General features: G+C 40.1%; 1 long non-coding RNA gene and 1 other non-coding gene across 25 annotated transcripts in view; both read left to right on the top strand.

Annotated features, from left to right (window-relative positions):
* The window catches only part of LOC147608727 (uncharacterized), a 346,296-nt gene that overhangs the window by 77,869 nt on the left and 244,946 nt on the right, over positions 1 to 23,481 (top strand). For 3 of the 24 annotated variants that reach the window (XR_015264319.1, XR_015264336.1, XR_015264341.1), the window contains exons 1-2: positions 557 to 1,094; positions 1,435 to 1,733. This is a non-coding gene — a long non-coding RNA (uncharacterized LOC147608727). Of the gene's footprint in view, positions 1 to 537; positions 1,095 to 1,434; positions 1,734 to 1,968; positions 5,602 to 23,481 lie in introns of those variants that run through there. The other 21 variants (XR_015264322.1, XR_015264321.1, XR_015264347.1 and 18 more) reach the window with 16 other exon arrangements.
* LOC147608732 (U1 spliceosomal RNA) lies at positions 591 to 752 on the top strand. Its single transcript, XR_015264426.1, has one exon. It is a non-coding gene; the product is annotated as a U1 spliceosomal RNA (small nuclear RNA).

The following is a 23,481-nucleotide window of genomic DNA, read 5'->3' as shown; positions in this document are numbered from 1 at the left end:
ATTTATACTCGTGTTATGATCCTCCTTAGATTCAAGTTCTGAAAAATATTGAGGTAATTTGCGTGGCTTTATCCAACAAAGTTGCTTCACCTAGGGTTTTGTTGAAAAGGTTTATTATCAAATACTACTATGCTCTCTTTTTTTGAACATGCATATTATTTTTACACCTTGGGCTTATCTTTCAAATCTTATTATCATTATCAATAATAAGCAATGCCATTATCCTTGAGCTTATCTTTCAAAGCATCTTATCATTGTCAATTAGCAATTATCCTTAGTGTTTTGAGATTAGTTATCTTCTCATTTTCATATCATCTAGAGGGAGTGGAGTTTAGGAATGCATCCCCGAGACGAGGAGAGGGCGTTAGAAATTGTTGGTGTGCGTTTCGTGAAGACGTGTCGTTCTCCCATGGAATGTGAGGCCCGGCAAGATATTTCTTAGTGTAGTGCTTATGGAATTCTTCAAGTTGCAACCTTAGCGCTACAAGGGCGCTCTCGTAGGTTGTTAAAAAAGAACCTTAGAAGAAATGTCCCATAATAGGTTGGCGTGCAGGCGCCTACAAAAGGTCATTCACGCGCATCTGGGAAGCATACTTACCTGGGCGGGGTCGATCGGTGATCAGGAAGGCCGATGGCCTAGGGTCGGCCCCTCCATTGCACTCTCGGACGGGCTGCACCCTAGCATCTCCCCAACGGGGAGAGTGCACGTCATAATTTGTGGTAGCGGGGGCTCGCGTTCGCGCGGCCCCCACCCAACCCCCCATCTCATCAAGTCGGAAGTGGTGTGTGCTGTTCTGCTTCGCTTCTGGCAGGTACTATTCTCGCATGTGCATTTTATTGTAGATGAGGTGGTGGTAGGCAGCAGGGGATGATGGATGAGAGCTTGAAGCAGCGAGAGCGAGAGAGAGAGCCCAGCACGATGAGCTACTCTCCAACACTGGACAGCAACCCATGAAGCCTCTTCACACAAACAAACACACACGAGTAAGCCGGCCCAATCTAGAACATGGGCATGCATCTGATGCTGCTGCTGGCGATTCTCACACCTCAACTTCTATTGGGCCTCCACCCAGACCTCAACTGGCTTCAACAAGGTACATACATCCGCTCACTTATTAGCAGAAGAAGGCTTCTAAGAAAAAAAGATAGAAATATCACAAATGTCTAGCACTGTAGTAAATGTTCATGTTCATCAACCTACATGCATATATATATGTACATATATGGATATTTACCACATCTATATTTAACATATGAGCAGATGCTTCTTGACCCTTTTTCAACAGTTACATGCATACATAAATGTTATTACAAGGATATATTATGTACATGTTTACATCTGTGCGCGCGCGCACACGTGTGTGTTGTGTGTGTGTGCGAGAGAGAGAGAGAGAGAGAGAGAGAGAGAGTTCATTTATTGCTCAGCTTATGCAGAGGGCAGGTTGAAAAGAGTGCTGCCTGCAGAAGCCAGGGAGCATGCAGTTTTCAAATGTATAACAGTAACAGGGGTCAATGAGACGGGCAGGAGGCATATGCCTACCAAACAGTGGTGAGAATTGGGGGTCACATATACAAGGGTATGCTCTATGATCAGGGTCTAGATAGGAGGCAGGCATCATCTTCAAGCATTGCAGAGCTTCGGCTCGGTGGAATAAGTGTAGCACCATCAAGCTCAGCCACCATTGATGTTGCTGGACACCTTTATGGAACTTCTGAAAGTGTTTTTCTAGGAGGTAACCGTGCCACCCTTTAGTTTGCTATCATTTACGGGGTTTCCTAAGTATGTCTTCTCCCAATGATACAATACGAGGTGAAGGAAAGATGTGGCCTTACTTGACGTTATATGTTTAAACCTTTAGCTAATGAACATTCAAGTATCCCACCAGAGCTTCCCTGTCATTCTTGTATAGTAAGTGATTGTATGGTTCAAGTTATGCTGCGCAGGTGATTGATTGTGTTTGTTAATAGGAATGACGTGCTTAATCACAATTAAACATACGAAGAAAGAGAAAGGGAGAGACAATGCCCACGACATCAATTCCAGTCTCAATAACCCACAAAAGGGCAGGGCGTTTGTTAACCAATGACAAATCAAGGAGGCAAGGAAGGAGTAGGGAAAGGCTATCGCCGGCCCCCCATCTTCCCCTGGGAAAGGCCGACCGATGGCCTTTTCTGGCCATCAAGGACGGGGGAGTGAGAGAAGAAGCAATCAGTGCAGGCCACATCAGCCTCTACAGCTCTAATCCATTCCTGATGAGATGGAGATGGGTAGATGGACCAGATTTTGACATTTCAAATTCTGCCTCTGGTAATGACAAGTGACTGCAGCGGATTCTGACAACTCAGCACTGCAGAAATTAATGCGTTCCGCACGCTTACATCATCAATTACAGTCTCAATAACCCACAAAATGTTTACAACGCTAATGTGCTTAATCACAAATGAAAATGTAAGGAAGGAGTAGCCTATACTCCCACAAATAAGGCTGTGAGGGGAGGAGGCTCCAGGTGAGCGTTCTACAGAGATGGTGACAGGCCGAGAGCTATAATGGGGCCACATCAGCTGGAGCTAGTGGAATTGACACTGACAGGCAAGTACATCAGATTGATATTCCCACAAATAAGGCTCCCTGATTTGATGCTGGAGATTCAACGTCAGGCGACCTGCATATGTGACGAGGCTTCATGGGTTGCTGTCCAGTACTACTCCCCTCCCCCTCTCGCACGTGCATTTTATTGTAGATGAGGTGGTGGTAGGCAACGGGGGATGATGGATGAGAGCTTGAAGCAGCGAGAGAGAGAGAGAGCCCAGCACGATGGTTGATTGGATCATACCCTGGCTTTTCAGCCGCCGTTTTTGAACATGATGTTTACTACTGTCCCTAGAACCTGTGGCCAGCAGGAGAGCATGAGACTTTCTGTGTATATCAATCATTCTCCAATAATTATTGAGATTAACCTACACTATAGGTGTGTGCTTCTTCTCAATTAAACATAGCATGTCTGACGGGATCCATTTGAATGTGAAAATAATTGCATGTTGATAATTTTTCTTTAAATTTTCTATTAAAAAAAAAAAACTCCATCAGCAAGGAGATGTGCAGTCTCACCCGGTAGCTTTTCATGATGCAAGCATGTGGGCAGGGGGGGGAGATGATTGCTTTTGCAGGTTTCAGGCAAAAGTTCGTCTGTCATCATCGGTTTCAGAGCAAGGCTGACGCAGTGGTTTTTCACTCCATAATTTTGCCTCGTGTGGGAGACCTTAAAGACTCCTCAGCACAAGGAGGAATATACTGCATGCTTTAGCTGGGGATGAGGAGGATAGGGAAAGAGTCTCCGCAGAATCCCTTCCCAATTTCGCCTCTCGTAGGCATTTCATGCAGTTGATGAGGCCCTCTACTCATCTCAGCAGATGCAGGTCATGGAGGCAGCAAATGAAAAAAATGCAAGCCATCAACAGGAAGCCTTTCTTCTTGAGAAGCAGCTACAGTTGGAACAGGCGTAGGGAAGTCCCTCTACTCATCTCAGCAGATGCAGGTCATGGAGGCAGCAAATGAAAAAAATGCAAGCCATCAACAGGAAGCCTTTCTTCTTGAGAAGCAGCTACAGTTGGAACAGGCGTAGGGAAGTCCTTTGTCTGGAATCAAAGAAGCTGAGGAAGCCCTTTGGTTTGGTTTCAGCAGAAGTAGTGTCAGAAGACCACCCTTTATGGAGACCCCAAGGCGGCTTAAGACACTCTCACCATTTTGCACAGGGTGATTGGCATGGGTGGAACTCTGATTGACCGTCATAGGAGAGCGCTCTCTTGGGGCACCGGGGAAGGTAGCTCTCACCAGGATTTCAGGTGGAGCCGCTCGGTGTATCCCGTGGATGAATCAATTCAAGGCCTATTACAAAGTGGTGCGTATGGAAGAAGCTCCAGCCCTTTATATGTATCTGTCGTTACTTGGTGGAAGATCATGCCACATCAAGAGGGGAGGTGAAATACTCGTGGGATGATTTTGGGGATCAGCTGGAGCATCTTATGTACGGCCGCTTTACATTCCGATTGTAGAAGTTTAAACAATGGCTGGAAGAAAGCATTGGAACAGTATTCCAGTAGTGTGGAGCAGCTTAGAGTTCAACGACAAAAACGGGAACAAAGCCAGCAAGAGACAGGAGAACAAGCCCATCGTTTCCCAATTTCTCAACGAAAGCCAGCCCTCTTCATGACAAACCCCTACACAGCCCGTCTCAGGAGGTTCCTTAAAGTAAGGAGGACAAAACCCAACCCCAAAAAAGATAGGGACACACAAGGCTTTCTATCCCAGTAGGAGATGGAACACCGTTATCGGGTAAGCAGATGCCTTAGGTATCATGAGGTGGGACACTCGAAAATAAGCTGACTGACCAACAGCCCATAGCACCTGATGGTACCGATTGCAGACAATGAAGTTCTTGAAGAGTGAAGGTTCTTCGTTCTGTCCATCCTTGCAACAACAGCTCCATCCTTTGTTTGTGATGTCTGCAAGGCACTATTTGAGGTAACCAGTTCAGTGCAGTATTTGGGAAGATTCAGCCCTGTTTGTACTCATTCTTATTTTCAGCAGTCAAAGCGAATACGCCTTGGGAAGGGGGTGCTGAAGCCAGTATTTGTGACCCCACTTGGTGTACAGTGTACTTCTCTCTCTTTCCCTTCTCTCCTTCACTTGCAAGGTAACCCACCAGTTCACCCCTTGCTAGAACGGCCGGCCCCTTGCAGGGACTTCTTTATTCAAAGAATAAACTGTCACAGTAGACCAAGGTGCAGGTGCAATCCTTACACCGGATTTTCCACACTTAGCAACCACTTGCTCAAAGTTCTACATACCAATCAGCACCATAAACCAGTACAAATCAGCCTCGAAACAGCCCCAACAATAGTGCCCACTTTGGGAAAAGAGAGAGAAGATGCTGCCTTGCTGTACAACCAGCACTCAGGAGAGAAATCTGTTGTACTACTATACAACCAGAACTGTAGGAGAGAGAACACGCCAGGCGGTTGCCCTTAACACCCCATAAGGTGTTAAGGGCCTTGCCTAAAAGGTGGGCGCCATGGAGGCCCCCATGCCTAAGCAACCAGGCAAAGGAGGGCCGGGCAGCCAGTCGGTTGGGGGCATTGGGCTGCCAGCATCAGGGCAATCTCAGCCAGTCGGCCAGCCCTATTTGCCACGTGTGAAAAGGCACCTACTGTATGGTGTTTAATCAGGTCGTGTAGCAGATAGCAGCAGGCTGACAGCCAAACTGACCAGCATAATATGGCCCTATAAAAGCTTAGGCTTGGCAAGGGCTAATCTCTCTGATTATTCACAAGTTCTGAAGAATCCAAGGGCCAAGACAGCCAAAGGGAGGCTAAAGCAAACGTGAACTTGAAGTTCGAGAATAGGTCATCTTCAAGCGGCTGATTTCCAGCCAAGTAAGGTCTCCAAAATACACCAATCCTTAGTGGGGGCCCTTCAGAGGGTGTTTGGGACCCAATCGGGTGTACTTGTCTTCTCTCTCTCTCTCTCTCTTTTGTAGTCTTATCTTCGTTTCATTGTGCTATCATTAAGAACCAAGGTTTTGAATATTCATTATCAAAGTATAATCATGTCTGTAAGCTTCTGCATGTTAGTTTGGTATTAGAGCTTTGCAAGTGGTGGATACACTGGTTTGTACATTGACAATGAACCTTAGTTTATTTTATATTTTTTTATTTGATTGAGCTTAAGCACATAAAAAAAAAATTCCGTTAGTGACTTAGACAAGCGTTCTTCGTTCATCTCACTCATGACTCCATGTCGCTGTCTCATATTTGAGTAGAAGCTTTAAAAAACAAGATGACAATTAAAAAAAACAAGATAACAATTAAAAATTGCACAATGCTTATTAGATTTAATCACATTAATCACAAATTAATCAAATTTAATCACATATTAATCAGACATATTTTCTCTCTCTCGAGCGCGTGCGGTCTTGGCTTGAGCTTGAGCTTGAGCTAACTACCTCTACATATTAATCAAACATATTTTCTCTTTCTCGAGCGCGTGCGGTCTTGGCTTGAGCTTATATAGGCTCGCTAACTACCTCTACAAGCTTTTGGATAGTTTGTGCAATTTTTTTTTTAAAATTAAATGTCCCTCCCATTGCCACATGTCAAAGCAAAAAAAAGATAACATTTCTAACATTTCTAAGGTTTTCACTTTTTACATTTCTAAGGTTCAAAGGGTCCCCACCACAACCTACCTAACAAATTGATTGAAAACAAAATTTTGGTCCCATACTCGGCCCAAAAAAAAGAAGATTTTTTTTTTCACTGATGTGCCTGGTTTTTAGTCTCCTGTCCCTCGAAGGATGGTTGGTTTATATAGCCTTCGCAAGCGTCTCCCACACACATACTGGATGATTTATTTGCGGTCACGGAAAATCTTGACTACTCCCACTATGGCGAAATCCGATGATGAGAGAGAACACTAGGTCCCTATAGAAACTGTTTTCTCTATAGCGATTGCATCAAGAAGCCAAGTTGCGAGTGGTGATACCAATGCCATCCAAGAATCTGTGTCATAGCGCACCAAGGGGAACAGATGCTAGAGTGCAAGGCTTGGATATAGGCGGCCTTGGAGATGCGGATGCCACTTCAGGATACCTCGACATTCATTCCCAATCCTATTGTTGGTACCATTGTCAGTCGAGAGCTAGAGGATAAGTAGAAGGGCAACCATTCAGGCCTAGATCTCATCAGCACTCAACGTTTTCAGTATTCAGCATATAGACACATCAACCCTCAGCGCTTTCAGCAAGCACTTCATCCTACATCAACTAGGAGCTTCAACGCATGAGCACTCAACCTCCTTCAAGAAAACACAGTACTTCACAGCATTCAGCCAATAGAAGGCCTTGCGTTTTCTGCTTGCAACCAGTTTTTAGTATCCTTATCATCACGTTTTGCTACAGCACTCCAATGAAGGTAACCCGCATGTATTCATTCATTTACAACATTCATACATAGCCTAGAATAGTCCTAAGCAGTCCATACCTCAGCCTCAGATTTGTAGCCTTTTCTCATTTCATTGGGAAGAGTGCATAGGCTCGAGATCGGTCATTATTGAAGCTTCTACAGTTATGTACAGTTCAGCACGACTCTTGGTCCTCTGAGATCTTGCGTTTGGCTCATCGTCAATCCAAAGTCATTCTCTTCAAAGTAATAAAAGCAAATATTTCGGTAACAGGATGGGGAGTCCTTTAGTGGGTAATTCGAGACCCAATCTGGTGTACAGTTCTCTCTCTCTCTCTCTCTCTCTCTCTCTCTCTCTCTCTCTCTCTCTCTCTCTCTCTCTCTCTCTCTCTCTAAATCTCGTAAAGTTTAAAGTGATAAAAGTGGATTGCTAAACTCGTGAAGCTCAGGATACAGAAGGCGGTGTGAGACTTGTGTGATAGGATCCTTAATTACGAATACTTTCGCTGCATGTTACATTGGTATTAGATTCAGCTTGTCCACACTCCCCGCATCCTAGTGTGACGGCATTCTTGGATGGTCAGATTGCGTTTCGGCACAACCATCGACTTTAGCATCATGTCTACAGAGGAGAGTACACATCAATAGGAAGATGTCTCCCTCGAAGGAGACCGACTCTGAGCTCTTCCACCTACTACAGATACTAGAGCTCTACTTTAGCGTCTCCAACTTTTGGAGGCAGTAGCAGCAAAACCCACACCTCCGGTTACCCCCAACTTCGTCACTCTCTTCTTTCAGATGGAACGACAAAGGCGAGAGGATGAGGCCAGACGGCGAGAAGAAAGAGCAGATAGATGGGACTATGAGGAAGCCCAACGTAGGATCAACGAAGACTGGCGTCAGGCTGAACTCATCGCTCGAGAGCACCAACGAGAGTATAAATGATTGATCATTCAGCCCTAAATCCCATCAGTACTCAGCGTTTTCAGTATTTAGCATATAGACATATCAGTCCTCAGCGTTTTTAGCAAGCACTTCATTCTACATCAACTAGGAGCTTCAATGCATGAGCACTCAGCCTCCTTCAAAAAAACGCAGTAGTTTACAGCATCCAGCCAACATAAGACCTTGCGTTTTCTGCTTGCAATCAGTTTTTAACATCCCTATCATCATCGTTTTGCTACAGCACTCCAATGAAGGTAACCCGCATGCATTCATTCATTTACAACATTAATACATAGCCAAAACAGTCCCAAACAGTCCATACCTCAGCCTCAGATTTGCAGCCTTCCCTCATTTCATTGGAAAGAGTGCATAGGCTTGAGATCGGTCATTATTGGTCCTTTTACAGCTATGTACAGCTCAGTCTCACTCTTGGTCCTCTGAGATCTTGCGTTTGGCTCATCGTCGTCAATCCAAAGTCATTCTCGTCAAAGTAATAAAAGAAAATATTATTCCGGTAACAGGATAGGGGCTCTTCAGTGGGTAATTCGGGACCCAATCTGGTGTAAAGTTCTCTCTCTCTCTCTCTCTCTCTCTCTCTCTCTCTCTCTCTCTCTCTCTCTCTCTCTCTCTAAATCCCTTAAAGTTTGAAGTGATAAAAGTGGATTGCTAAACTCATGAAACTCAGGATACAGAAGGTGGTGTGAGACTTGTATGACAGGATCCTTAATTACGAATACTTCCGCTGCATGTTATAGTGGGCAAGTGATGCCCAAAGTTATTGTTTTGAAGCTTTGGACCTTTTCCCATTCTAAAGAAGATCAATGAGGTTTCTATGAAGCTAAAGCTACCTTTCAGTTGGACCATGCATGATGTGTCCCATGTCAGTTGGTTGAAGCCCTATATAGACCTCTCGTCGTTGTCCACCACGATGAACAAGAGCCAAATATAGTGGATGAGGCTGAAGTTATGGTTACAGAACAGATCCTCTTGCATTGCTTCAAGCATGGCTCCAGAGCTGAAGAGAGACAATTCCTCACGAACCAAGGGACACATGAAGCGGTTTGGCTTGACAAGAATTTTTTCGATGATTATTTGGCATTATTGATGGACTATTTGGAGCCTATGCAGCTTTTCTCAAGTTAAGGAGAAGGGGATGTCGTATGCATCCTGCACTTGCATGGCACGTGGACATATCTGTATAGTAGGTGGAGGCCCTTTGTGAGCCCTTGTTCACGACGACTCGGCCAGGAGTCCACTAGATATTCTATAAGCCCAATGGAGCGTGCAATGATACATTCAACCACGTGTCCAAAAGATACAGATAGATAGATAGATAGATAGATAGATAGATAGAGAGAGAGAGAGAGAGAGAGAGAGAGAGAGAGAGAGAGAGAGAGAGAGAGAGAGAGAGAGAGAGAGTAGAAGGCAGAAAAAAGAGAGATAGGTATAGGGGTTTCACACAGTACACCACGCTAAGCGGGAAACAGGTCCCGCCCCCTTTTTAGGAATTTATTTCAAGAACAATCCACGGGCTCTTCCAAGCCAGGACCAATATAACAAATGAATACAATATCAAATAAGTGTGCCGATGGCGAGGTCGGCACACGGGCTGAAGTCAATGTCGAGGCACAAGATTCCCTAATGTCGAGCTCACCACGAGGATGACCCACAAGTGTCTCACACTAGGCTAGTACCAATATCCAATGTCTGAAACAAGTCTATAGCTCTCAAATACTCACGTGTCTCTACACCAAAATTGGTCAAAGAATCTCAAAAGGCACACACCGAGATAGAGATACTGGAAAAACGAGAGAAGATGGTGCAAGGCTGTCCAAGGTTCTTTCCCCTAGGTGCGGTGTTCCTTCAGATGGTGGCAACCCTCCAAAGGCGACGTAGGTGGTGGTTGATAGGCGGTGCAGAGGCGACAACTGAATGGCGGCGCATGGCGGTGTTATAGGAGGCGTAGGCAGTGCTATTGGAGGTGGTAGGCGGTGCACACGAGGCAGCGCAAACTAGCGAATAGGTGGCAGCAGAGTTGGCGGAGGCGGTGCAAAACAGAGCTGCTTTTTGGCCCTGGAGATGCTTTTTGGAAAAGTGGCTTTTAGCTTTTTGATCCAGTTTGATGTCCTCTTTCCAATGGTGCCCTTAGATTTTGGTCAACATAGTTTGACTTTTTGCTTTTTCTTACTTTTTGACCTAGACTTGGTACTTTGTCCAATGCTAGCTTTAGGAACCCTGTTCCCATGTATCCATCAACCTGTCCATGTGTCCGAGCATGAGTTCCATTATGTGAAAAGGGCTTGGAGGTCCAAATAGTTATATTCCCTCCCTCTTATATCACAGTTGTCCTTCACTATGGGATACATATATCCCATATGATCGTGGTACTAGCCCCATCTCGTGCTCTTGTGCATCTGGTCTTTCCTCATATATGTGGTGCCTTCTTCTCATCTGGCAACATCTTTATGCCTTTTCTTTGATCGATGTCCTTGTTCTTCATGGTACATGTTCTTCATAGCATGTCACATGTGTTAGATATAATAAATTCATACTCACCTTCTGCAAAAACTAGACACAAGCTAGTGAACAAACAAGTATGCATCATTCGCGTCTACTGGGTATTCTAGGTACTGCCTGGTAGTCTGGAGCCCAGTGGACTATCACATGTCAAGCATTGTCCACACATCAAAAACATCACACAAAGTCAAAGAAATTCAAACATACATCAATATGCAATGCACAAGTAATGATCCTCATGTTCATGGATTATCCTGTTTGGATTCATCGAAACCATGTTGAGTCATCTGGTTCCTGAGGAAAACCGCTCAGACTGTTGCTTAAGGCCATTTGGTCACTAGGACCCCCCAAGAATTCTTCCATAATCATCTGGGCCATCTGGTCGCATTGACCGCCTGACTATGAGATCCAATACAATCATGTGGGCCATCTAGTCGCCAATACAACCATGTGGGCCATCTAGTCGCAACAATGACCACTCGACACTGCGAAATCCAATACAATCATCGGGGCCATCTGGTCGCAATGACCGCCTAACGACGAAATCCAATAATATCTGGCATCGTTGTCCAATGGGTCTTCTGGCATCGTTGCCTCCCATATACAAATCTTGCTCCTTGGGCTTTCGGGCATCGTTGCCACCCAAACTAGAGCATATCCAATTAACCATTACATAAGTAAGATAATGATGAATTCCATTTCAGTATAAATATATACAATGAAGAGGGCTAGAGGTACAATCCCTCCCTCTTAAATCTATCTTGATTGCAAGATGTTTCAAGCCTATACTTCGAATACATCGGGACTAACTGATTTCTCATAAACTCGAAGAATATTTGGGAGTCCTTGAAGTACTCTTCTGGCATTCATTTCTCATCCAGAGCTAACCCAGAGCTCTCTGCTATATAAACGACCCAGAGCTTTGGGTTAGCTCTGGGTTGCCATGAAGAAACGCTTACTGTTTTTTTTGCTATAATTAGTCCTAAAACCCTAAACTTAGGCTTCTACATGCATCCTAGACACCCTAGAACCATGCTAGATTGAAATCTAGATTTTCTAGTACTATATACAAGAATATGGCACAATGGAAAGAGATAGCAAGACAAAGCACAATAGACAATGCAATAGATACACAATGGAGAGAATTTAAAATTCTAATTATACCAAAGAGGTACAAGTGATGGTGTTGTCCACCCGTGCGCTCTCAAGTAGAGCTTAGATGGCGATCTAGACGGACTCTGTATGGAGTATGTACGAACTTATTTATCCTCCATCAAATCACATCTACTTGCATCTATCCATACATCTCATCACTTCACATACATTAACATCTATCCAGTTTACATCGCATCTTATCACATCCATTTCACATCACATCTCATTCATTCACATCCCGATTCACATACTAACACATTCGTTCACGTCCCTTATCGTCACATCTCGATTCACATGTTATCACATTCATTCACGTCCCTTATCGTTCATTCACATCCCGATTCACATGTTATCACATTCATTTACATCCTGATTCACATGACATCACATCTCATCTATTCATTCACATTTATCTAATTCGCATCTCATATCATCACATCTATTTACCTTTCATTCTCATCACTTCCATTCTCATCACATCCATCCATCCATTCTTTCCCATCTATCTGATTCGCATCTCATATCATCACATCTATTTACCTTTCATTCTCATCACTTCTATTCTCATCACATCCATCCATCCATTCTTTCCCATCTATGTGATTCGCATTACATGTCATCACATCTATTCACCTCACATTCTCGTCACTCCTATTCTCATCACTCCTATTCTCGTCACTCCTATTCTCATCACATCCATCCATCCATCCATTCCCATCTATCTGATTCGCATCACATATCATCACATCTATTTACCTCTCATTCTCATCATCACATCCATCCATCCATTCATTCCCATCTATCAGATTCACATCCCATCTCATCACATCTATTTACCTCTCATTCTCATCACTTCTATTCTCATCACATCCATCCATCCATTCATTCCCATCTATCTGATTCGCATCACATATCATCACATCTATTTACCTTTCATTCTCATCACTTCTATTCTCATCACATCCATCCTCTATTTATTCTCATCTATCTGATTCATATCACATCTATTTATAGAATGTAAGAGAATTCTTATTTTTGATATAAAGATTCTTTACGCGTCTATTTATCCATAAGAACAACTTCAGTGGTGGGAAATAACACTTTTATAAAAATCCGTTTATGTATCTATTTATGCATAAATTTAATTTTAAGGAGAATAACACTTTCGAAATAAAAATAAATCTTTTATGCATCTTTATATGCATAAATTTAATTTTAATGAGAATAACTCTTTTGAAATAAAAATAAATTTCTTTATGCATCTTTTATGCATAAAATTAAAATTGATGAGAATAACTCTTTTGAAATAAAAATAAATTTCTTTATGTATCTTTCTATATGCATAAAATCAAAATTGATAAGAATAACTCTTTTGAAATAAAAATAAATTTCTTTATGCATCTTTTTATGCATAAAATCAAAATTGATGAGAATAATTCTTTTGAAATAAAAATAAATTTCTTTATGCATCTTTCTATGCATAAAATCAAAATTTGATGAAAGTAACGCTTTTAAAAAAAATCTTTTATGCATCTATTTATACATAAATTTAATTTTAATGAAAGTAACACTTTTATAATAAAAAAATTCTTTTATGCAGCTATTTATGCATAAAGATCAATTTTGATGAAAGTAACACTTTTATAATCAAAATATTCCCAATATGCATCTTTCTATGCATAGAAATTAATTCTAATGAAAATAACACTTTTATTTATAATTTTTTTTAATATACATTTTTATATGCATAGAATAAAAATAACACTTTTAGAATACACAAGCGGTGGGGATTACTCTTTTTGAATAATAAAAGATAAAACTTATTTCACAAAATTTAAGAAAATTTTACCATAACCTCCTTTGTATGGCTGACCATTTTTCAAATTTTTTCATTCTCAAGCTACTTAGAAATTATCCCAAATGGTTTAAAGCATTCTAAACTAATCAAATTCCACTTTTTAAAGAGAAACAATATGAAAAGTTTAATTCTAACAATTTGATTACACATCTAGGATAAAGAAAGGCTGAATTCAAGAATGAAGAGAGGGGGAAAGCCTTTCCAACAAGTCATAGCATCATTTTTCATTTTAAAGAAAACAAAAATTAGAAAACCATTAAATGGAATAAAGAAAAAGTAGGATTTCTAGCTTACATGAATTTTTGTGAGCTTTCCTTTGGCTTGATGGGTTTGAGGGATCTAGTCTTGTTTGCAACAAGAGTGGGCACCAATTCTTACAAAGGGGGAGGCTTCATTTATAGGAAAAAGTGAGCCTCTAACCAAGCAAACTGATTTTAGAATTTTTCAGATCAGTTTGGTCAATTTTTGACCATTTTTAGGTCAGTTTAGCTTCCTTTTTGGATATAGTTGAAGCAGGAGAGAGGAGAGATGAAAATATCTCATTATTTGTGAGGTTAAAACTCAACCACACATGTGAAATAGGCACCTCCTTCATGAGGAAAATTTCCCCACACTTAGGTATCAAAAATGCATTATTTCTTCTAAATATCTCTTCTTTTTTAACTAATAACCTTGTCCTTAGTCAACTCTTCATCTTATGTGAGTATTTACTCATTTTTGGGGGGATTTTCTTTTATTCTTCAATTTATCTCCTCCCTACATTTGGATTAATCTAATTGGTCCATAGGAATCTTAATTCAAAAATTTCAAAAAATCTGGACCCTTAGGCTAAGTTCTCTTTTACCTAATTTCAATTTATTCCAATTGCACATTGGAAATTTCTTTTTGAATATTTGTTTCAGGGGAAACCATTTTAGACACTAGGAGGATTTTTATATCCAAAAATATCTCAATTTTGAATTATCTTTCTCTAGATATTTTCTCTCTCTAGACCAAAATAGGGTAAAACGGGATCTTTCTTTTATTTCAGAGAGGGAAATAATTATAAGATCAGAAGGGGAAGTTTTTACACCTGCACACCTCAAAAGCCGGAAGCGACGTCGGCCTCTCGCGCGGGGCGGGGGTCCTGCACACTCGGGGCCTCGCTTGCGGATGTCCAGAGACGAGGGGCTAGCCGGGGGGGGGGGGGGGATCCCTCCGAGACTGGGCCCGAAGACTCCCCTCGCCCAGAAGGCACGGGCGATTCCGCCAGGAAGGTGAAAAATCTTTTAACTAGGAGATTACTCTAACGAGTCAAGTCTTGACTAAATTAAACTGATCTGACCAAGCCTGAAGTCACATGGTCAAATCAAGAAGAGACTTGCACTTGGTCCATGGAATCACCACTTTTTTCCTCATTTTCGAGGCACAGTCGATGATCCCTTCCCACAAAACAAGGTCTTCTCAAGATTTAAACTGATTAACGTAACTAATCGTATCTAGTTGTTTCTCAGGAATCCTCCGAGATCCATCCTAACCCCATCCGACCACCACTGAATTGATGGGATTCCTTTAAAAAGATTTGATTGGGTTTTTGCTCGGGTACCGAGGAAAAGAGTTCCCAGGCCCCCTAGCCGGCGATTCATACAAAAATCAAATAGGCACACCACATACACACCCAATATAAAATTGCCATTTATAACAGATTCGATTGGCTTTAAGACAATCCTTGAATAAAATCATAATATTTTCGATCATCATTTTCCAAAATTCCAAGTCCATTGTATTACAAAAATGCATCATCTGAACTCTCCGTTGAAGACCAGCTGGCCAACCAAACGAGAACCAGTATCAAATTTTTGTTCCCAAAAACCTTTCCTTTTTTCCATCAGATATCTTCCTCGATGTACGCATGGGTGTCCTAGCAACCGCGAGCCCGTGCATCGCCTGGTTAGAACCCTCTAGGATCCTCCTTAGGTATCCTAGCACTTCACTCAGGGACCACTTCGTCGGCCCTTGCCCATCGTACCGGAAGCGCACCATTTTAACCGTATCGAGGCTGGTCAAGACCTCGGCAGGCTTTGTCACGGACGACATCCCTTGACGACTCCCCGCCGCCAGCTGTTCCAACAAACCTCCTTTAGAAAAACATAAGCCAAATGCTTCCTCCAGCATTCTGGTGTTCCTTTGAATGAAAAACAGAGTTTCCAATGCAAGTGAGATTCCAGTTTGAGATTGGTTCCAAAGACTCTTTTTCCAATAATTCCCAGTTTGAGATTGGTTCCAAAGACCCTTTTTCCAATAATTCCTAGTTTCATAATGAGGATCCTTGATCTCTCATGAGGGTAATCTACCCATCATTTTATCCATTTATCCAACTAGATTCTTGGTGAGATTGGTCAGGGAAAAACTAGATTAGTTCCGATAGTCTAGTCTTTGGATTTAGTAACTGGAATTGGTCACAAAGTTTTTGTCTGATTTAGATTGAGAGAAGGACAATTAGGTTTACTGTCCGACCTCGCGTAGTCTAACTAAAGTCGTTCAGTTTAGTTCTACCAGGATTACTTTCAACTAAACCATCTAGTTTTTGGGTAAATATCCATTTAGTGATTTTATCCAAGACTTTCTTTTTCCCATGTAAATTCTCAACCTTAATTCATTAGGTAGAATTATGATGGAAATTCATCTTTTGACATTAGAATTTAATTCAAATCCATCTTTTCTCAATTATCATGGAAATTTATCTTTTAACTAAAATATCAATACCTATTTTTTTTAATAAACTTGAAATCCTTCTTTTTCTCATTTCGATGAGTGCAATCCAATTATCATGGGAATTCCTCTTTTCCCTAAATTAAATCTATTAAAATTCTTCTTAAAAATTACATAAAAATAACCATTAACTCCTTTAAGCTAAAAATTCTACTTTTCTCATCTAAACATTTGAATTCCAATATAGTAGGAATTCCTCTTTTATCGTTTAAACTTATCTATGTAAAAAGATAAATTTAATTAAAATTTTTTCTTAAAATTTTAATAAAAATCTCCATTAATTACTTTGCACTAGGAATTACACTTTCTTCATTTAATTAATTGGATTCCAATATGGTGGGAATTCCTCTTTCATCATAAAAATTTATCTATACAAAAAGATAAATTTAACTTTATTTTCTCTTAAAAATTAAATAAAAATCTTCATTAATTTCTTTGCACTAGGAATTATACTTTCCTTATTTAAATATTTGAATTTCAATATGGTGGAAATTCCTCTTTCATCATAAAAATTTATCTATACAAAAAGATAAATTTAACTATATTTTCTCTTAAAAATTAAATAAAAATCTTCATTAATTCCTTTGCACTAGGAATTATACTTTCCTTATTTAAATATTTGAATTTCAATATGGTGGGAATTCCTCTTTCATCATAAAAATTAATCTATACAAAAAGATAAATTTAACTAAAATCTTTCAGAAATTATACATTATTTTAGCATTCCAATTTTATTCTCTAAATCATTGGAATACATGGATTTCCAATGTCTTGGGGATTACTCTTTTAACATAAAAATAAATTATCAAAAATTTCTCTTTTCCTAATTTACTAATTATGCACAATCATAAAAATAAATTTCTTCATGATTACAATGAGAATCATTCAATTAATCTAGGATGATAATTCCTAGAATATGGTAGGATGTCCTCTTTTCATATTATGAATGAAAATGTTTTATGTGTTTATTTTATAGAAATTTTGCCATAGCTCCGCTGCTATTACTGATAATTCTCAATTTAATTGAGGAAATGAAGTTTAATATTATTAATATGATTAGAATGACCACTAATTGGATCATTATCCAATCATGGATTGATTCATAATTTCTCTATGAAATAAATATCATAAAAGCATTAAAAAGCCATTATTTTGGCCTCCAATTAAACAAGCATAAAAATTACTTTTGGATTAGAGAAATGCTTCATGAGAAGCTTCATTTGGATTGAGAATAGGTCATAAGAATGACCTTTCTTTGGGGGGGGGAGAGAGAGAAGTGCTTAAAAACCATTAAAATTAAGCATAAATGGAAATTTATGTGTTTCTTTATTACAATATATTAAAGCATTTCAATAATATTCAAAAGCCATTCAAATTAAAGCTTCTCAAGCTTGAGAGGGGTTGAGAAGAAAGAAACATTTAGAAATTATAGAAAGTGTCTGCTCAAGACAAGTGGGTTCTATCTCCTATATTAGTTCAACCATGTAAGCATAGTGATAGGTTGTATATCCATCATATCTCAACCTATCAAGAGGATATCTACACTCGAGCCAATTCTGTACACCTCGATCACTATTTGGTGTCCTCAAAACAACCAAGGTTCTCTGTGCACTAGGAGTAACATTGATGAAATACCAAGCCCCTTATCAAGGCTCTACTTGGAGCCACTAGAGTCACTATCCACATAAGAGTGACTTCTTGATAGATCATGCACAAATGGTTAATCTACCATTTCCTTTCCTTTGTGTGATACATGTGTACCAGCACTTGTAGTACCACAAGATGATGCATCCACATTCCCTACATCTGCCCTTTGCTTGCATGACCAACATTGGATCCATTATTAAAGGACACTTCAGGTCCACTAAGCACATGTGATTGTTGCTCTAGATGTGGTACAACATCATTACTTCTTACATCTACATGTTCATTTGCGGTAAGTTGAATGCTACATGCATGTATTCAATTGTTGACCTCATATTTTACTAGCCTAAAGTATTGTAATGAACTAAATAAATTGACTACACTAAGAGAGTCCAAAATAAATAAATAAAAGGATGTTTGTATGAATAATCTAAATAAATTATGGCTACTTGTAATGCCAAAATATGCACGGCCATCACGTAAAAATTAGAGGAGAGTCACCGAGCACCCACACTACCCTTGCCAACTGATCTGCTTATCAAAAACTATCACACGTACTATATGCACATAGTGTTCACTATAAAAATAAATCCAAATAATAATTTAAAATATATTTCCACTATATGTACATGGTGTTCTATATGTACATAGTGTTCCAAATAATATGAATGTGTTAGCATGTGAATTAGGATGTGAATGAATGATAAGGGATGTGAATGAATGTGATAACCTGTGAATCAGGATGTGAATGAATGATAAGGGATGTGAATGAATGTGATGGCATGTGAATTAGGATGTGAATGAATGATAAGGGATGTGAATGAATGTGGCGGTATGTGAATCACGATGAGAATGAATGGTATGGGATGTGAATGGATGTGATAAGATATGATGTAAACTAGATAGATATTAATGAATGTGATGAGATGAGATGTATGGGTAAATGTGAGTGGATGAGATCTGATGAGGTTAATTAAGGAAAGAATGTTGCCTTCATTGGTGCATACGGACTACTCATCTCATCAAAGACATCTCTACTTACTCGCATCTCATAAGTGGTAGGGTTATAACATCTATAACCCCACCACTTGCATCTCACGAGTGATACGCTTATAACATCTATAACCCCACCACTCGCATCTCATGAGTGATACGGTTATAGCATCTATAACCTTTCTGCTCCAAAGCATAACCAATAAAGATGCATTTCTCTACCTTTGGATCTAACGTGGTTCTCACTTCATCAAAAACATGCACATATGCAATACATTTAAACACTTTTAAGTGAAACCCATCTTGTTTTATGCCTGTAAACTTATGTTAAGGCATCATGCCATGAACAACTACACTGGGGGTCATGTTCATAATGTAAATAATAGTGCTACTACTTTAGCCCAAAAATAATCTGGCATATTATCTTCAAACATTATGGCACAAGGAACTTCTACAATGTGTCTATAAACTTCTGTTCAAGCATCATGCCATGAACAACTAATAATAGTGCTATTGCTTCTATCCAAAAGTTTCACTCAACTCCCAAATATCCTTACCACTTGCATGAAACTTTCATCATTGCTTATATCATTGGAATCCTTCACCTAAGTGATCCCATCCGAAACTAACGTTTGACCACCATACACACATTTTTAGAGAACCTTTGTTTTGCCTCTAAATCTTCACATGTCAGAGAACAACATGCCTCTCCTTAAACACAAAATGCAGACACACAATTTCTAACACCCTCCTCTCACCATAAGCTAATGGTGATCCATACGTGGAGGTTCCATCTAACTCCTAGAGTTATGCATTATTGTTTGCATGGATCTTGATTAAAGTTTTTATGATGGGAAAGGATAGATGTAAATTAAAGAAGGCATGCACACCAATATAAAGAAGCTAATAATTTGCTTGAAGTAACAAGAACAAAACATGTTTTCTTTAGTTACAATTGATTAAGTGATAGTGGAGAAAATGTTTGCATGCAATACTATAGCCATATTTAGTAGTGATGTGTGTGAACACACTAGGACCAGCTGAGGCACTTTTTCCCTCTTTAGGAAGTTTTTTCCCCATGCTAGTATACACACATCTTGGGGTATACTTATCTTCTTTGTACATCACACATTCACCATCTATCTATCATCTCATTGTGTGCTCTCTTGACCTTCTCCATTGTGTGTGTGTGTGTGTGCGTGCGCATTCCTGCAACCCTCTTTCTAACATTTAGTATCAGAGCATATGCTCCTCGCTCCTAACTACCCTTGACCTAGAGTCGCATGACTCCTTGAGTCGGATCACGGAGGCCTTTTGGGAGAAGAAAGAGGACTGTGAAGTGTGTAGTACTTTGTACTGTAGTTTGGCAGTCAAATTTTTGTTTTGGGCACATTTGGGGGCCGTTCACGGTTTTTGGTTTTCTGCAAACATCTTCGAGGACTGGATTTGCAATGTTCTTCATCGGATTCCTAGAGTAGTTGTGTTAGATCTACTACAGAGATGGGTGTGTAGATACATGAGAAAGCATCTACGAGCTTCACTTCAACAACATCTATCTCTACATCTTGCGAGTTAAATTTCTACTCACTATACTCTACATTTCTTTCATACACCTTGCAGGTCTCCATTGTTAGCAGCCACCTTGGTTGCATCAAAGAGAACTCAACACTTTGCAAGTTGCGTGATTACTTGCTTGGGTATTATCAAAAATGGCAGATAGTGATGTATTTCAGATGTCATCCCCCCGGTGGAGGATAAGCTTGACAGGACCAACTACCCGTTATTGTCCTATATGACGCCGCATGTATTGGAAGCCAAAGGGATGTGGAATGTTGTGGTCAACACTGGGAAACATCCTAGTTCTTTTGATGAACATGATGTAGAAGGCACATCTGTACACATAGACTCAATTTCATATAGTGCATTACCAGAGCATAGCATACCTCCTATACGTAGGAACAAACAAAGTAGGATGGAAGAGATGTGCAAGCACATGCGTTACTTGCTTTGTCAGTTAAGAGGAGTATCATCCCTCACATTCGGTCATGTAGGACTGCCAAACATGCTTGGGATGCACATGTATTATTTCACTAGGTACATAATGAAGCACACATTGCCTATATATGCAACAAGCATATGGATAAGGGAGACTCCATGGATAGTTTCCTTACAAAAATCAAGGATTTTAAGGAGCATTTGGCTAGTGTCGATGACATATATCATGACAATTCATTGGTGCCTACTGTCTTGAATGCATTACTGGACTTGTATCAAGGTTTTGCTTCTACCATCAGACTCATGGATGAAAGGCAATCTAAATGCCTTGAAGTTTGAGGATTTGGTTTTTGTGCTCTTGCAAGAAGAGCAATCCAGACAAAACAAATTTGTTATGTGTACAGGAGATCAGGCTTTTGCTCTGCAACTCAACAAAAAGGTAGAGCCATATTTGGTAGTGATGTGTGTGAATACACTAGGACCAGCTGGGCCACTTTTTCGCTCTTTAGGAGTTTTTTTCCCCCATGCTAGTATACACCCATCTTGGGGTATACTTATCTTCTTGTACAACACACATTCATCATCTATCTATCATCTCATTTTGTGCTCTCTTGAGCTTCTCAGTGTGTGTGTGTGTGTGTGTGTGTGAATGTGCATTCTCGTCGCAACCTTGTTTCCAACAAATACATCCAAACACTTTCAAGTTAGAGACGCCATATCTAGTTTTATGCATGTAAACTTATGTTTAGGCATCGTGCCATGAACAATCGCAAATGAGGATCTTGTTCATAATGTGATACTAATTCAACCCAAAAATAATACGAAATATTCTTTTCAAACATTAAGGCACGAGTAGCAACTTCTACAATGTGCGTAATTTTTCTTTCTACAACACCATTCTGTTGTAAAGTGTACCTACATATGAACTGCCTCTTGATTCCTTGCTTTCTCAAGAAATCACTAAACTCATTGGATAAATATTCTCCACCACTATCCAATCTTAAGCATTTAATCTACATACCTTTTTGCTTCTCAGCCAAGGATTTAAATCTAGAAAAGTGAGAAAACACCTCACTTTTTTCCTTCATGAAGTAAATCCACACTTTCCTAGTGTGATCAACAACAAATGTAATAGAGTACTTATAACCTCTGTAGTTGTTGCAATCTTGGTTGGTTCCCCATAAATCAGAATGTATAACATGCAATGGCCTTGTGCCTAAAGTGATTTTCATGCGGGAAAGTATGTTTGGCCTCCTTACCAAGTTGGCATGCTTGACATATTTTGTGTATACCATCAACCTTAAACTTCGGCAAACCTACAACAATATGTTGAACTCTCTTTCAGCCAATTACTCTATAATAGTCGATGCTTCATTAAACTCAAACCCATAACCGATAGCCATCTTAGATAGCCCACCTAGAGGACTTCCAACGCAATCAAATGTGGTAGATTTATGCAGTCTCTTACAAGATAACAACAAAACTGATGCATCAACCTCATCCACTGCTATGAGAGGAGAGGTAAGAGCATCTTGGAATACCTTTGGAGCATGAAGAAGGGAAACACATTAACAAAGATTTTGTTGAATGTTAAAGAGGTTATCACGGTCATGGAGATTGCAACCATGGGACCACGTGTAGGAATGGACTCCATGGAGCATAAGTAGAATCCCCACCGGTGGTCAAAGCCATAAACTTCCAATATTGCCTTCCTTGGAGTGCATTGGTGGAGAAGCCATTGCCTAGCTAGTTTGAAGTGTGTGAATGAGATTTTTCTGTGTCTAAAGAACCATAGGGTCTTAAACACATCACATTTTAGTGGGAGCATGCTAAAGGCACCGACCACTTGAGAGGAGTGCAGCAATGCATCTAGAAAGCTCCTTTGCTATTACTGCTCTTAGTGCTGGCAATGTGTATCGTTAAATGCAATTGCTACATCTATTATGTGATACCCTCCGATGAGATAATGAGCCGATTAATGATACACATCGGTATCCATCAACATAATGTACATGCAGGCACATCAAAGGCACTAACTGATAGGACAAAGCAAATTGTGTCCAAGGTGTTAGGAGTAGATCGCAATGCCAGGTCAAGAAAGGTACAAATGTGTGAGGTAAAAGAAATCATGATGGCAATGCTAGTGCAAGAAGGTGGTTCCTCACATTTCATTGGGGAACAAGAGCTCATTAACATTGTAGAGGAGATGGGACTGCTCATGGAAGATAGCTAGTAAATTAAATTGGTTGGACACTTATGTTTTTATAAATGAGTTATAAAAATCTAGATAAGTGAAGTATGAAACCTGAACAATTTGATTATTAGGCCTTGGAGGTCAGTAAAAATTGCATCCCGACATGGGCCTTATAAGGAGAGCTTTGGCTTAGATACACTTCTGAAGCTATAATGAGAGTGCACTTATGATTTTTCCACGGGGAAGCAGGTTCCAAAACAAGGGTCCACAAGTGAGAAGTGCTTTATTTTCAAGATGTCCATCACTGGACCCACTTCTGGGTTGGATTTGGTGGATGAACATTAAATTGGGTGACCATGGCTTGTCATGTGTATGACCCAAGGTAGCATATTCCAAATGTCATAATAAATGTAGTCAAAGGATTTCAACTGTGTAGGATCTTCTAACAATTGGGACATGTGAAATGGAAGAGGAG

This window comes from Cibotium barometz, chromosome 52 (genome assembly GCF_041138505.1).
Source record: "Cibotium barometz isolate CiBa-2024 chromosome 52, ASM4113850v1, whole genome shotgun sequence".
In the NCBI taxonomy this organism is placed as follows: Eukaryota; Viridiplantae; Streptophyta; class Polypodiopsida; order Cyatheales; family Cibotiaceae; genus Cibotium; species Cibotium barometz.
Note: the sequence above shows the minus strand (reverse complement) of the source record. Positions and strands in the feature narration are given on the sequence as shown.